Source organism: Ictidomys tridecemlineatus, chromosome 6, assembly GCF_052094955.1.
Source record: "Ictidomys tridecemlineatus isolate mIctTri1 chromosome 6, mIctTri1.hap1, whole genome shotgun sequence".
Classification (NCBI taxonomy): domain Eukaryota; kingdom Metazoa; phylum Chordata; class Mammalia; order Rodentia; family Sciuridae; genus Ictidomys; species Ictidomys tridecemlineatus.
In genome coordinates, this window is record NC_135482.1 from 25,240,394 (window position 1) to 25,252,399 (window position 12,006).

Below are 12,006 nucleotides of genomic sequence, written 5' to 3' on the forward strand. Positions count from 1 at the left end.
TGGTAAAGTATCCCTGGATTCATCATCAATACCCTGCCCCCCAGGAAATAAATAGAAAGGTGGATCACCAAAGTGGAGAATGGATCTTGTGTCAGTTGGCAGCATGACCCAGCAGGGAGGGCTGATCAAGGAGATAATTAGAAGACAGAATCCACAGGTCCTGGCACCTGGTGGCATGCAATGTGAAGGAAGAGTAAGTCCGAAAGCCTTCTAGGCTGCTGCTCTGGTAAAGAGTTTGGTGGGTGAACATTCCCTGGGATAGGACTTTGCAAAAGAAGCAGTAGCGTGGGTGGGAAAGGGAAGTTGAATGCAGTTTAGATCAAATAATTCTGATGACCCTGTGGGACAGTTTTCATTAAGCTGTGGGTCAGAGATTTGAATCCCACGGACATTTGGTTTCACTCCTGGCTCCAGTTCAGGTTGTTGGGGGTGAGCTTCTCTTAGCACTGTTTAACAGCTTCTTTGTCTGCATCCCAAGGAAAAGCTAGATTTGTCTTCTCACCTGTTCCCACCTACTCTCCATTCTTATCTGTCCTGCAGGGGTTTTAAGGAGGAGGAGTACACTTGTGTCTTATTTTATTGTGACTGTTCCCTCTCTCCCTGACTTTTTTTTTTTTTTTTTTAAGAGAGAGTGAGAGAGGGGGAGAGAGAGAGAGAGAGAGAGAGAGAGAGAGAGTTTTTAATATTTATTTTTCAGTTCTCGGCGGACACAACATCTTTGTTGGTATGTGGTGCTGAGGATCGAACCCGGGTCGCACGCATGCCAGGCGAGCGCGCTAGCGCTTGAGCCACATCTCCAGCCCTCTCCCTGACTTTTCAACTAACTGTCCCATGGTTGTTTGCACAGTTATTGTTAATTGTAATTGTGCCAGCACAGTTTACCCAAAAGCCTGTGCTGAGATTTGTGGATGGCATGTGAATATGAGCAGCCACCTGCATGAGGTAGGGACACCCAGCCTTGGCTGTGAGCGCACCTGGCATAGAAGATTTCCCTGTCACATGAAAACCAGCTGACTTATCTGCAAGAGGCCTGCTGGAGTGATAGGCGTGGTTGTTTGTGGGGTTGGAACTAGTGGTAAAACCATTCTTAGAAGCCTGGCAGGACACACGCAAAGGAATAGCTACTTTTCAGGCCATAAAGCATTCGCATTCAAGAATGTGAAACTTTTTCATCTGGACCTGGAAGGGGTTTGGGCTGTAGAAATAAAATCTATTTCAGGGTTGCTTCAAAATGCTCTAATTCTTGGATTGACATTGGCATTTGGAACTGTATTAAAAAAAAAAAATGACCATCATAAGGAACCTCCACAAGGTCTAGGACTCCACTGGTATCTCTCCATGAAACCCCGGGAGGCTCCATGATGCTCTGGGTAACTGCACACTAACTTTGGGGTGGTGAAGGAACATCTAGTCAGGGTAAGAGAGGCTCACTGAAGCACATTGGATACATCTCTATCATTGTTTTATCTTAATTGCTATTTTGCTGGTTAAGAAAAGTTAGGGGGACAATGTTTAAAAAAAAATGGCCCAATCCCACCAACTCAAAATGTCCAAATCCTTTTCTGCATGTTCATATAATTTTTATTATGAAACTGAAGTCTTGCTGTACATTTGAAGATTTTTATTTCTTATTTAAATTGAGATAATTTACATAAAATGGAATGTATATATTTTAAGCAAACATTTTTTATGTTTTCTTTTCATTTTGTGGTGCTAGGGATTGAACGCAGGGCCTTGTGTGGGCTAGGCAAGACTCTACCGTAAATTATAACCTTAGTCCTTGATGAGTTTTTTTTTTTTTTTTTTAACTAGGGATTGAACCCAGATTTGTTTTACTACTAAGCTATATCCCAGCCCTTTTTATTTTTTAATTTTGAGACAGAGTCTTGCTAAGTTGCTTGAGGCCTCAAACTTGTGATCCTCCTGCCTCAGCCTCCCATATTGCTGGGGTTACAGCCATGCCACATTATATTCGGCTATAATATCCCTTTCACTGGAAAAGTAATATTGCTGTTTATGCAGGCACTGCCCCATATTTATTCATTTAACCAGTTCTTATTGATGGAGATTTTTATTTCATCTATTCCCTTCCTATCTTCCTTCCTTCTTAATACAAACAACTCTGTTATCAATATCATTATAAGAAGTCTCTGCATGTAAGGATTTATTGTTTCTGCAGGTTACATTCCTAGAAGTGGAATTGCTATGTCAAATAAACGAACATTTTAAGGAATGTTGCCAAATGGTACCTAGAAAACCTGCCTTAGTTCGTTTCTTAATTGTCAAAGAACCACTCAAGCAAATATACTATCTGATCTTCTCATTCTATCTGGAAGGATATATAAGCTTGTTTTTTCACACTATGACCAAAATTGAGAACCGGGGAGGGGGAAATCTTTGCTCTTGGTCAACTTCGTAGTTTAAACATGATACCTATTTTTAATCTGTATTTGTTTAATTATTAATGAAGAAAATTTCGTCATTGTACAGGGAAAATAAATGGTCTTTTCTTACAAAAGTAAACTTTACAAATGATCAATAAACTGATCATGAAAAAAGTGATCTCATTAAGGATATGAGGATAAAAATAAAACAACACAAAAAGTCACAAGCTAAACTTTATGTTGCTATTATTTTCAGCCAATGGCCTTATTCTATAATCTTGATTTTTGAATAGTTTTGCTTTTTAGGAAAATGCTTTTATTTTTAATTACTTTTAAAAAGGCTTTGCTTCTGCATAAGAAGAAAAATAAATTCAGTTTTGGATGACCAGGCTTTAAAATAGAAATTTATTTGCCAAGGATATCTTTAAATTAAGACATCATTGACTGGGTGTGCTGGTACATGCCTGTCATGCCAGCAACTTGGGAGGCTGAGGTGGGAGGATCTAAAGTTCAAGGCCAGCCTTAGCAATTTAGCAACTCTGTCTCAAAAAAACCAAAACAACAACAACAACAACAACAACAACAAAAACTAAGAAGTACTGGGGATATAGCTCATTGATAAAGTGACCCTAGGTTCATTCCCCACTTCTAGGAATGTAACGTACAGAAACACAAACACACACACACACACACACACACACACACACACACACACCATAGAACATCATCATCAACAATAGCACACATACATCGAGGTCTATTTCAAAACATCTGCAGTTTTTAAGAGAACTACTGGTGTTTGAGTTATGGCTTAGTCAGTGTCTTGGGATAGCTCAATTTCTTATTTGTAGAATTATTGGAATTGATTAAATATCTCAAAGTTCCCTTCAAAACCTAAAACTCTTAACTTTTTTTTTTTTAAAGGGGTGCTGAGGACTGTACCCAGTGCCTCATACATGCTGGCAAGTGCTCTACCACTGAGTCACAAATCCAGCCCTAAAACTCTTTTTCTTTTTTCTTTTTCTTTGTATAGAGGATTGAACTCAGGGACATTTTACTGCTGACTATATCCTCAGCCTCCTATTTTTTTTTTTTTTTTTTGAGGGAGGATCTCCCTAAGTTGCTGAAACTGGCCTCAAATTTGGCAATCTTCCTACTTTAACTTTCTAAATTGCTGGGATTACAGGTATGTGCCACAGTGACTGGCTAAAATTGTTAAATGTCCAAGTTTATCATTGTATAGTAAATGTTTTGGAATGTTCACAGAACCATGTAGAGCTTCAATAGGCACTTAGGCTGCAAAGTAAGAATTCAGGTTCTGGAGTTGTAGACTGGATCCAAAGCCCAGCTCCACCATATACTGGCTGTGCGGCCATCAGCTAGTTATTTAGCCTCTCTCTTTCTGTTTCTTCATTTGTAAAGTGGGGATAATAACACTGCCTATCTTATAGGGTTATTGTAAAGCACTTAAGTCATTACTTACACACAGGAAATATCCAGGACATGGTACTTGCTATAACCTATATTTAAAAATATTTATATTTGAAACATTGAAATTAAATTAAAAAAAATGTTTTTAGTGAGGGCTGGGGATATAGCTCAGTGGTAGAATATTTGCCTAGTGTGCGCAAGCCCCTTGGTACAATCCCCAGAATTGCAAAAACAAAACAGAGTCCCCAGGACGTTTTTTTTTTTTTCCTTTTGGGATGGGGTTGGTGTATTGTCCAGACTGGTCTTGAACTCCTGAGCTCAAGTGTTTGAAATCCTGCTTCTCTGCCTCCCTAATGCTGGGACTACAGGAAGAGACTACCATGCCCATGGAGACTAGTTATGTGCATTGCCGAATATACCATAAATATGATTTCCTTATTCCATCTCAGGGAGGACTTAGTAACTGAATACTTTCTCTACAATCTTGTAGATTCTTTCCTCTAACTAAACCACTCTCTCAAATTGGCAGTCTTTTAAGCCATTCACATTGAGATGGTCCAGCCAGTCTTGTTTTATTTATTTATTTTTATGTGCTGCTGAGGCTCGAACCCAGGGCCTCGCATATGCTAGGCAAGCGCTCTACCGCTGAGCCACAACCCCAGCCCTTAGTCCAGCCAGTCTTGAAGGTCTGGAATGTCTTGTGACCTGAAAGCACCCTCTTCCCAGATCCCTGCCATTCTGAGCCCTTTCCACAATGACTATGCAGACCGCCACTCCACCAGTTTCCAGAGCAAGTGCAGTTACTCCTCACTGCATAACCACCCTATGTGGCTCTGAGACTCCTCTGCAATGTCCTTCTCTAATCCCCTCTCTGGCTATTGTGACTCAACCTGAAACAAGAAACACAAAACATGAGCTTCTGTTTTGTGAGCTTCTCTCATCTCCAGCTTTCCCTTCTCTCTTAACTAACAATAAGAACACCCACGTCATGTCCCTGCATTGGGGTCAGTCAGGTATGGGCCTCTCTCTCTCCCTTGCTGGTCTAGAAGAGCAGTTTGCACCCAGTGGACAAAGGAATTCACCAACCAAATGATTCCTGTCCTTATGTTCATACCTGGCTCAAGATGAAGTTTTCAGAGATCTCATAAATATTTCCTCTTGTTCCTTCAAACTTCAGAACCTGTCATACTTTTTCCTCCAGAAAATTTCCTTCATGTCTGCTTTTTGGTCTTATAGTCTGCCTGGGATTCTCCATGTTATCTTATCTTCACTATAACCTTGGAAGCTGGCATCATTTTTCCATTTGACAGATGAAGGCTCTTGAAGCCCAGAGAAATATAAAGTAACTAGCCCAAGACTCAATATTGGCAAATGCCTTGGATTGCAGGTTTGTCTGACTCCAAATCCCAGTGCTCTTTCCACCATACTGCATTGTCTCCTGAAAAAGGATTGTCAGGGGATGAGGCCTCTTATACTTTACCATCTAATTGTATAGATATTACTCCAAAGCTTTCACCAATAAGTAGGCATGGAAGAAAGTAAATGGCAGAATCTATTTTGAATGTGGCAGAAGAACTTCACATCTCACCACCAAGCTCGGTGAGACAGCATATGCCTATAAATCCCAGCTACTCATGAGGCTGAGGCAGGGGGATTCCCAGTTGGAGGCCAGCCCAGGCAACTTAGTGAGACCATGTCTCAAAATAGAAAATAAAAAGGGCTGGGATATAGTTCATTGATAGAGTACTCCTAAATTCAACCCCAGTATTGCGGGTGGGAAACGGGGAGGAAGTCCCACCAATTTTTCATTGATATTTAGTATCTTTTTGCTTAAGGAATTGTTCCATATTAAACCAATTAAATCTACCTTGGAGGTGTAGAGCATTGGTGACAAGCCATTTACACTTCACATACATAGACTTCACCTATAGTTCGGATCTTAACTATCCTTCAGATGCTGAGGAGCTAAGGGCTTGGCCCCCAACTTGGTGCTATTGAGAGATGGTAGAAACTTTTAAATTGTGGGCCTGGTGGAGAGCTTCAGGTCATTGGATTGTGAAATTGAAGGAGATAATGGGACCGGACCTCTTCCTCTTCCTCTCTTAAGCTTCCTGGCCACGAGGTAAAGGGTTTTGTTCCATCATGCTCGCTGACTATGATGTGCTGCCACAGACCTAAAACCAACAAGGCCTATTGATCATGGACTGAAACCTCCAAAATGGTGAGCCAGAATAAACCTTTTCTCTTTATATCTTGATCATCTCAGGTATTTGTTACAGACATGGCAAGCTACCTAACACGATATCTTCTGAGTCTAAGCCCAAACAATGAGAGGAAGAAAGTTCATTTACAAGTAAGATGGTTGGATCCTAGAGACAGAAGAGTCAAAAGAGAAAGGAATGGTTTTATTCAATGTGTTCAGAAGAGAGACTGGGTCTGGACATCAAAGAGTTGGCAGAAAGGGGCTTGCTCCATGGTAGAGCAAGTGTTTAGCATGTGTAAGACCCTGGGCTTCATGTCTAGCACCAAACATAAAAAGAAAAGAAAAGAAAAGCAGCATGCAGCAAGATAGAGGGAGGAAAAACGCCCCTGAGGCAACTTGAAATACCTTTCAGCATCAGCATCTATGGTATTTACTTTTCTCGGGTCCTATTTTACTATCCCAAGTATAACCTTAGGCATTTTTTTTTCTTTTCTGATGAGATCAGATAGGCACTAAGGATCTACCTCAGTGCTCTCCATATTTGTGACTCTCACTTCGCACCTCCTACTCTGATAGTAACAAGTTCCTACTCCACCTGGAGCACACAGAAAAGAAAGGCTCCATAGAATTCCAGGATGCCTTATGCATGAGCTGTTATAGTAAAGCATCAAAAGTATGTTTAAAAATAACATGCAAGGCCAGGCACAGTAGTGTGCATCTGTAATCCCAGTGCTCGGGAGGCTGAGGCAGGAGAATTGCAAGTTCAAAGCCAGCCTCAGCAACTTAGTGAGGCCCTAAGCAACTTAGACTTGTTTCAAAATAATTTTTTTTAATTGGGGGTGTGGCTCAGTGGTTAAGTGCCCCTGGTTTCAATACCTGGTCCCCCCTATCCAAAATATGTATAATAATTAAAAGTAAATACATAAATAAAATAAAATGAAGGACACAAGGTTATACTATCTTTTATTCATAGATCATCCCAAAATTTTGCTAGAATACATATATATATTCATTCTAATATATATTATACCTCTAAATGAAGTCAACTTCTCTTTGTATCATTCTTCTGAGCATGTATAATCCACAGAGATGTTTTAAAATTTTTTCTTTTCCTTTTTTTTTGTCTTTTGGAGGCTAATTGTTCAAGAGTCATATTTTAAATATAAAAGGAGATTACTATTTATTTACTTATATATTTTCTATAGTACTGAGGATTGAACCCAGGGGTGCTCTACCACTGAGTTATACCTTTTTTACTTTTTATTTTCAGACAGAATCTTCCTAAATTGTCCAGAGTGTCCTTGAATTTACCATTCTCTTGCCTCAGCTTTTTGAATCTCTGGGATTACAGGCATGTGTCACCATTCCAAGTTTAGTATTTTAAATTTTTATTTTAATTAATTTATTTTTTTTGTACCAGGGATTAAACCCAGAAGTGCTTAACCACTGAACCATATCCCCAGCTCTTTTTAGTATTTTATTTAAAGACAGATGTCACTGAGTTGCTTAGGGTCTCACTAAATGGCTGAGACTGGCTTTGAACTTGCAATCCTCCTAACTCAGCCTCCTAAGCCTCTGGGATTATAGGTGTGCAACACTGCGCCCTGCCAGTATTTTAAGATTTTGAAGTGTAACCTGGTTGATGTATGTTTGGTATTTTTTTAGGAGGTTTGTACCTGTATAGTAGCTTGTTTTCCTATTCTAAAACAACATATTAGTAGTGGTTAAGTTAAAACAAAGAGAAAAGTCACTGTAGGTTCAATGACATATTTCTAAAAGATGCAAATACTGTATTATCTTTCTTAGTATTGTCAAAGTTTTTAAGGTTTTGGTCGAATGAGCAAGATAAGAACATGATTATTGTTTGGTTTGCATTTATGGGGAGAAAGAATTTTTTTTTGTTATAACAGAGTTAATGACTGGGTTTAGTGGTGTGAGGCTCCAAGGAAAGCATTTTAAAAATCAGAAATAGCCTGATGGGAGAACAAGGCAAATCATTAGATGCAATTGCTGCATAAATGGTCTTTTTGTCTGAGAGTGCAGTTTATTGTAATTGCAAAAAAAAAAATCCCATGTGCCATTTTCATTGTTTGCTCCATTTGTTTGCTTGCTGTGTAATTGAGTTTCACACAAAGGAGAGGATACAAACTATTTTCAGGTGCATCTTTGTATTTTCTGTAGATTCTTTAATTTCTTTAGAGCCTAGCTCTTGTTAAGTGTTCTCCAGAGGGTATATTTTAGTGGTTTTATAAAATGAGATTCTAAGTAGGAGAATGACATCTCTTTTGAATCCAACCTGTGATTTGATTGGATTTTTTATCTTTATTTTGTTTATTCATTTGTTTTATGTGGTGCTGAGGATGGAACCCAGTGCCTCACATGTGTAAGGCTCTGCCACTGAGCCACAACCCCAGCCCTGTTATGTTTTTTAAAATGGCAAAAATTGGCTTTCTTTTCTTTTTTTTTTTTTTTTTTAAAGAGAGTGAGAGAGGAGGGGGAGAGAGAGAGAGAATTTTTCATATTTATTTTTTTTAGTTCTCGGCGGACACAACATCTTTGTTGGTATGTGGTGCTGAGGATCGAACCCGGGCCGCACGCATGCCAGGCGAGCGCGCTACCGCTTGAGCCACATCCCCAGCCCCCAAAATTGGCTTTCAATCACACATTCAATCACACCCAAACAAGCCTTACTGAAACCGGGCGACATCATTTTATATTTCATGTTCCCTAGAGTTATATTTCCAAAACCACAGGGACAAAGGTACAGCTCACTCTGTCACAGACATTATAAAACAATATGTGAGATATAGTTCTCAGTCATACTGCATTTGTCCATGTCCTTTGATCAGTGTTTGGTGTTTGCACCTGAGTGAAAGAAGTTTGAGAAAAGTCACTGTGTTCATGGTGAAGCAGCCAACCTTCGCTATTGCATCATTTTATGAATGGTGCATGGAATTGGAGTGTGGGAGTAAGTGGAGAACTATGCCTTAGGCAATTAACATTCAAAGGATCTAGGGGAAAGACAAAGAAAATGCTGGACATGGTGGCGCTTGCCTGTAATCCCAGTGACTGGAGGCTGAAGCAGAAGGATCATAAATTCAAAGCCAGTCTTAGCAATTTAGCAAGGCCCTAAGCAACTTAGCAAGACCCTGATTTAAAATAAAAAAAAAACAACAAAGGACTGAGGATGTGGCTCAGTGGGTTCAATCTCCAGTAACCACCTCCCCTGAAAAAATAGGCTGGGTGTGATAGCTCAAGCCTGTAATCCCTGTGTCTTGGGAGGTTGAGGCAAGAGGATCACAAATTTGAGGCCAAATTCAGCAATTCAGCAAGGCCCTGAGCCACTTGTTAAGACCCTCTTCCAAAATAAAAACTTAAAAGGGCGCCAGGCATGGTGGTGCACACCAGTAATCCCAGCGGCTCCGGAGGCTGAGGCAGGAGGATATTGAATTCAAAGCCAGCCTCAGCATAAAAGCAAGGCACTAAGTAACTCAGTGAGACCCTGTCTCTAAATAAAATACAAAAAGGGCTAAGGATATGGCTCAGTGGTCAAGTGCCCCTGAGTTCAATCCCCGGTACCAAAAAAAAAAAAAAAAACAAAAAAAAAACCAACAACCCTCCAAAAAAAAAAAAAAAAAACCAACTTATAATAGCTTGGTGATGTAAAGCATCCCTGGATTCAATCCCTAGCACAATGGGGCAGGGGAGGAAGAATAGGGTCTAGTATGGCACACTGGTTAGGGATAAGAACTCTGGGCATAGTGGCACAAGCCGGTAAGCCCAGCTACTCATGAGACTGAGGCAGAAGGATTGCAAGTGTGAGGCCAGCCTCAGCAATTTATTGACACCTGTCTGAAAATAAAATAAATAAGAAAGGACTGGAATGTAGCTCAGTGGCAGAGCACTTGCCTAGCATGTGTGATGTTCTAGGTTCAATCCCTAGCCCTGAAAAAAGAAAGAAAATCCATAGAATAAGAACTTTGAGGGGCTGAGGATGTGGCTCAAGCGGTAGCGCGCTCGCCTGGCATGTGTGCGGCCTGGGTTTGATCCTCAGCACCACATACCAACAAAGATGTTGTGTCCGCCAAAAACTAAAAAAAAAAAAAAATAAATAAATACTAAAAATTCTCCCTCTCTCTCTCTCAAAAAAAAAAAAAAAAAAGAACTTTGAAATCAACCAGACTGAATTGGTGTTCTGGCTTCATCTGTGTAAACTTTAAGTAAATTATTTAACTTGTCTAGGTCTTGGTTTCTTTACTATCAATATTGAAATTATAATACTCTCTTATCACTAAGAATGGCTGGGATGTGCAATGAGATAATACAGTGCAGGGAAGAGTGTAAGCTCTCATTACATGCTAGTTATGATTATGAGATGTTATAGAGATGCCTGCCCAATAGCAAATCACTTAGAGAACCACTCAGTAAGTAATTTGATAGCAATATTCGTTCATCTAAAAAAATTGTTTCAAAATGGACACAGTCACAGATTGATCAACCGAGAACGATGTCTGTGTGGTTTCTCTGAGCATCTCTGTGTTCTTTTCAGGTCTTGCTTTGAGTTAATTATATTCCTGGCTCTTCTAGGAATGATTTGCCCCTTAGGTGCTCAGAAATTTCACTTCTACTTTAACAGCTTTTAGAAACTCCTTTATCTTAATTAAGGCAGGGAAGCCAAGTTTCCTGGCCAAAGAATCAGTTTTGGCTTCACTTTTATTTTCTTCCAGAGCTCTATAAAAGAATGTGTCTGTTTCCTTTATTATTGGCTCAGGCAAAGCCAGTAAGCTCACTTTATGATCCTATTATCTTTTGTTCACATATCTCACAAAAGCTACTGTCCAAATTCTATGACTAATTTTTAAAAGATCAAAGGTATTTAACTATTAATTAATTAAAATAGAAATGTAAGGGTCTTGGAAAATATGGGACAAGTGGTTCTCAAATACAGTGAACAGGTAACATGTTCACTATCCAAGGAGAAATGAGAAAAATAAGTATAAGATAAAAAATCTTCTCAAAGCTAAATATAATAATAAAATTTTTATTCTGACGTTATTTGCCTTTCATTTTTTGTTGTAACTGAAATATATATTTTTCTATGATAGAAAGTACTGGGTTTAAAAAATGTTTTTATTTGGGAAAAGTAAAAAAAAAATCAAACAATTCCTTAATTCTTTTTTTTGAGGGGGGGGTGATTGAACTCAGGAGCACTTGACCACTAAGCCATATCCCCAGCCCTATATTGTATTTTATTTGGAGACAGGATCTCAATGAGTTGCTTATTACCTCGCTTTTGCTGAGGCTGGCTTTGGAACTCGTGATCCTCCTGTCTCAGCCTCTTGAGCTGCTGGGATTGCAGGCATGTGCCACCATGCCTGGTCCTTAATTCTTTTTTTAACTTATTTTTGAAGTTGGGCATGGTCCTACATGTCTGTAGTCTTAGTTATTCAATAGGCTGAGGCAGGAGAATTGAAAATCTGAGGCCAACCTCAACAATTTAGCAAGACCTTGTCTCAAAATTTAAAAAAGGGCTGGGGTGTATCTCGGTGATTGAACACTTGCCTGGCATGCATGAGGCCCTGGGTTCAATTCCCAGTACTGAAAAAAAAATCCCCAAACTAATTATTTAAGTCTCAAAGTCTAAGAACCACAATTATTTGTAATCATGAACACTTAAGAAAGGCTTACTCTGATCCAGATTCCATTGTAAGAGCTTAAGAAATATTAATCCATCAAATCCTTATAGTAGCCCTGAGGTGAGCACTGATATCGTACCTGATTTATAATTAAAGATTGGTTTCTTTTTTCTTTTTCTGTAATTTGTAATACTGGGGATTGAACCCAGCGGTCCTTTTTGTTTTTTATTTTGTGACAGAGCCTTGCTAAATTGTTGAGGCTGACCTCAAATTTGGGATCCTCCTGTTTTAGCCTCCTGAGTTGCTGGGATTACAGGCGTGCTCCACCATGCCCTGCTTACCTGATTTGTAG

At 39.4% G+C, this 12,006-nt stretch overlaps 2 protein-coding genes across 4 annotated transcripts in view; one reads left to right on the forward strand and one right to left on the reverse strand.

The window, feature by feature from the left end:
- Nudt4 (nudix hydrolase 4) overlaps positions 1 to 4,954 on the reverse strand; it is a 35,311-nt gene extending 30,357 nt beyond the window's left edge. Inside the window, exon 1 of the mRNA XM_078053021.1 lies at positions 4,930 to 4,954. The gene's annotated coding sequence lies outside the window, so the exon portion shown is untranslated. The remainder of the gene's footprint in view (positions 1 to 4,929) is intronic.
- LOC144378573 (uncharacterized) overlaps positions 1 to 12,006 on the forward strand; it is a 74,670-nt gene that overhangs the window by 12,759 nt on the left and 49,905 nt on the right. For all 3 annotated transcript variants that reach the window (XR_013440391.1, XM_078053023.1, XM_078053024.1), the window contains exon 3: positions 5,923 to 6,036. The gene's annotated coding sequence lies outside the window, so the exon portion shown is untranslated. The remainder of the gene's footprint in view (positions 1 to 5,922; positions 6,037 to 12,006) is intronic.